The sequence below is a fragment of the Benincasa hispida genome, chromosome 3, assembly GCF_009727055.1.
Source record: "Benincasa hispida cultivar B227 chromosome 3, ASM972705v1, whole genome shotgun sequence".
Lineage (NCBI taxonomy): Eukaryota > Viridiplantae > Streptophyta > Magnoliopsida > Cucurbitales > Cucurbitaceae > Benincasa > Benincasa hispida.
This window is the reverse complement of record NC_052351.1, coordinates 28,374,224-28,379,141: the sequence shown is the minus strand read 5'-3', so window position 1 is coordinate 28,379,141 and position 4,918 is coordinate 28,374,224.

The following is a 4,918-nucleotide window of genomic DNA, read 5'->3' as shown; positions in this document are numbered from 1 at the left end:
GATAAAAAGCCCTTACTATCGCAGGAATAACAATGGAGGGACATTGGCAGAAAATTTCCCACCCATGTTCTAACACAAAACTTGTGATCAGATCCGGTAGTGGCATCGATGCAGGGAAGAAACCCATTTCCATCATCTTATCATCATTTTTTTTTCTTTGTTGATGGGTGCCTCCTGGTCGATGCAAGCTCGCTGCTCTCCACTTTAGCTTTGCCCTTGTCTTGAGCGGACGCAAGGCGGGATTTTTGTCTTTGTTTGTGTTCCCTTTCTTTGCGTTGCTCTTCTTTTTCGATTTTCCATTCCTCCACTTCTTTTCTCTTATTTTCTCTGACGCGTTGCACATTGGCCTTGTGGCGTCTTTCCTTCTCCTCTTTCTCCTTCTTTTCTTTTTCTTCTTCTTCTCTCATCTCTTTCTCAAACTGCTTTGAGGCAAGCAATATGTGTTGCTCATCCTCGAGCCTTCTTCTTTCTTCTTCTGTTGCCCTTGCGTTGTCACGGCGGACCGCCTCATCGTGGTGTTTTCTCGCTAAATTGCTTGCTGCGATGATTTGGCGCGTACGTGACAACTTTTTTTTTCTTCTCTTCTGCTTCTCTTTTTCTTCTCTCTTCTTCTTCTACTATGCGTTGAAAGAATAGTGGGTCACTTGTTGACTCTTGCGGCGCATTCTCCTTGCGATGCCGCATAAGAAAGGTGATGTCAGGATCTTCTCTATCTTCAGTCGCAACCATTCTGATATGCGGTGATGAAACTTATAGTTGTTGTTGATATAAGAATGATGATGTGTAATGTATGATACAAGTCCATGTCCCCGTTACCAGTTCCCCGGCAACGGTGCCATAAACTTGTTAAGACATAAGCTATACAATGATGCAAGCAAGAATAGAATGTGATGATTCCATAAACTTGATGTGCATAAAATTTATCTTCTTATGTCATACAACGCTTAAGATGCGGTGATTCTAAATAGGCATATGGATTGTGATGAATGATGGATCATACAAGCTCATATTACCATAAACTCAATGACTTGGAATGGGAATGGAATGTGGATGTTGTGTTATGCTTATTCAGACACACTCTATTTATGCGATACTACTTCTAGATATGTGTTATTTATGAGAATCTTGTAGTATACTATGCGTTGTCACAAGTTTCCTTGCGGTGGAATCCGAGGTCGAACACAGGGATTGTTTTAGGTTAATTGCGTTATGTTTGTGATATATGCGACCGGGGTTTTTCAATTTAATAAAAGTTATGCGTACATGTATTTAAAAATGCGATAAAGTAAATTGTGCATTAAGGTAAAGATAAGCGATAAAAAATGTGATAATAAAGTAAATTGCGATAAAATAAACCTAAGCTATGATAATACAAGATACAGGTTACATGATACAAGATACCGAGGTTGAGATTGACTGTGAAGAATATACAAAGGTCGTTTTATGCGGTGGCAAGGCTTATGTGCAAAGTAGAAATAGAAAGGATAATGAATATGAACATTGCAAGTTCCCTAATTGCGTTAAAGATATAAGTACGGTTCCGCTTTCCCTTGGCGTACACCTCTCGGTGATCGGCCACGTTTCCCACATCTCTATGGTGAAACAGGGACGAACGTAGTGAATGCAAGGTTGCTTCCATTTCTGGAAGTACTTCTTGCTTTAATTAACACATTCTTCTTATCTTCTCTCGAAAGATCAGAATGGCATCTTCACTTCTATTCTCACAGGTGAAGATGCCGTCTAGTATGCTTTAGCTAAACATCTTTATTTCTTTAGCACAGATTAAGTTACTTGTTTAATTCATATTAATCACCAAGGGATTAAGAAAACATCGTGGAGAAAGCGATTAATGGAGGAACAGAAATAGACTAAGAAGATGAATAAGATACATGGTTGTGAATGATCATGGTTGTGGATGAGAATGATCATGACAATTAATTATAAAATCAAGCATCTGATACATGGTTGTGAATTATTTAGACTAAGAAGATGAAATACAATTGATGAATAAGAGTTAGAAACATATACAGAAGAGTGTTAATGTCTTGACACCGATTTGGATGGAGAGATTGCCCGCCCGCATAGATGGAGTGAATGGAAGGATGAGCTTCCCTCTCAGGCTTGCTTAACCGGTAGAGTTGATCTAGGTACAGAGCTTCACGTGGGGATTTGGAATGATTCGCCCTGAGACTCACCTCTCGACCTTGTCTCTTTTCTTCCTGGATCTTCTCCGATCAGCACTAAGATTAGCCTCTCTCTCAATAGCCTCGTATCAATTATCCCCCGTATCAAGTATATATTTCAGTGAATTCAGAGGAAAGCTTTGACTCTCTGACTTGTGGTCCCCACTTTATTGTTATGGAAATTCTGAAAATGGTGGAATAAATATTCCTTCTGTTATGCAATTAGTTCGTCGAAAATGCACAACGGTTAGTTGTACACGTGTTAGAATCCTCCGTGATTGCGCTGCTAATTTGCATCTTCGATCGTGTGCCCGCATGCAGTGTTATTTTTATTACTGCATGTTGTTGAAGTTCAGCTCTGGATCGACTGTCGCATACGCCGCCATTGCGTTGATCATCTATTAATTCTTGAATGATGGGGGCTTTGCGACGTAGATGCATTAATCTTTTTCTCTTGAGCCAAGAATGCATATGGTGACTGCATTTCCTACAAAAAAGACTTGAAATATTCTTTTCTACTATCGCAAAGTGGGTGTATTGACGACAATTTATAATTATTGTATTTCTTAACCAATTTTCATACAATTGACGCAACTTTCCTCTCTTTTAATCGCAATATCTAAATAAAGAAGTATAAATAACTTGTATTTCTACAAGTTATCACACCCCCAAATTTAGATATATGCTTGTCCTCAAGCATATCTTCGACTAAGGCAATAAAGCTCAATACCTATCCTATATTTTTGCGTCGATTGGTTGCTCCGAATGCTCCACTTAGGCATATTACTTAACAACGCAATTTCCTTCTATCCTTGCTAATTCCTAACAAAACCCTACTTTATTCTTCTATACAACAAATTTCTGCTAAAAAATACTTTTCTAGTTTTAAAATAGAATGTTTACCTCTTCTTGTCAAAACAACTTGATATGTCTATATGCGGTGGTCAAATCTTGCGTCATTTATTAGAGACCGTTGATCATGGTTACACCCTTCATTTTGGCTTGTTCCCACGGGTGTCATACGAACATCCAACCACGGTTGTGTGCCAATTTCAACTTTAACTCATGATATTCAGATAAGTTGTCTCTTGCATTCTTTTATTTTTCTTTTCTTTTTCATATTGCGTTGTTCTTGGAAATCCACCTTCGTTTTGGCTTGCTCCCACGGGTGTCATGCAAACATCCAACTACGAGCAGATTCCTTTCACAACTAACTCATATCAGGTTGGGATTATTTTTTAATTTTCCCTTGCTCTGACATTGGAGTTTTGTATGATTTTTTTTATAGAAAATATGAACGCATTTTCTTTAATGACCGCATATTCTTGATCTCATCTACTCAGAACTTCCCCACCCCCAAATTTATAGATGTACAAGGTTCTCATTACGTTGTTTGGACAGAATAGACAAACACTTAGAAAAAATTTCAAAAAGAATGTTTGAGCAGAATTTGGAAGGGTATAAGGTAAATTATTACTAAGCTACAAATTAACTAAGTGTTAGTTAGAATTTACAAAGTGTGGGAAATATTTCTAAGTATGAACATATTATACATCATGGCAACGCAAGAATAACGCAAAAGTAAAAGATCAAGAACATCGCAAATATTGACAAAGGATGATAAAGAAAAAGGCATAGGCAAAAAAAGAGAATATGTACTCAATTGTATTGAATATTAACTAAGTATACAAATAATTAAAAATTAATGCAATACAAAAATTGTTGCCTGTACAAAGAATCAAAGAATTTAGATTAACTTAGAAAAATAATGAATTGAATAAAAATATAGAATGTCCGCGTAAAAATGTAAAGATTATTGTTGAGGAGCAGGAGGGTCTGGAGGAGGGTTCTGATGCGGTACGGGTGGAGTCTCTTCGAAAATCAAGTGTTGCCTGAGATGTGGAGGCAACATGGGACCATGAAGATATGCTGTGAGAAAATCAAAGTACTCATGGTTTCGTTCCGCAATCTGTCTTTGGTGTCGATGGACCTTATAAATATTGCATTGAATATTAATCAATGCCTCTCTTGATGTAGCAGCACTGCGCTGTATATCGTCGACTTACTCCATGACCACATCAAATCTCTAGTTGAAGAAGGCTTGTTGCTGAACAAAGAGTTATTGTTGTTGGGAGAAGAGGGACTGCATTTCTGCTAACTCAGTAGCTAAGGAGGCGACAGTGGGTGGTGCCTATGACATCTCGCTAGCAACGTTTTGGGGTTGTGCAGAGGTGCCTTCACCCAAATCGTGTGGGTCATCAACATGCGGCGGTGGAAGGGAATGTTGTGGTGATGATGCTGCAGATGAGTAGGTTGGTGGGTATGCGGTTGGAGAATTTGGGGTAAGGAGAAGGTTGGTAAAGTGCTCATGAAGTGGAGAAGAAGGTTGTGCGGGTGGGCTCGAAGGGCTTGGAGGGCGGATTACTAAGGGTAAAGGGTCCAAAGGTTCTGTTTCTTGCGATGGTAATTCTTGGACCCTTTCTTTTCCCTTATCCTCTCTGTGCTGTCTCTTTGGCCTAGGTTCTTGCGGCGCATTGAGATCGATTGCGGACCTCTTTAAAGGTAGTTCTGGGCAATGTGGGAAGTCTTTGAGGAGCAACCTCAAAATTTTGTTATTGATAAGGCCGTGGACTTCGTGTATGGGCTTTTCCTTAATGCCTACGCTCATTGACATGCACAGACTTGAGATAGTCCATGGAAAGAAGTATTATCCTCTAATGTGCCCCACAAAGCCT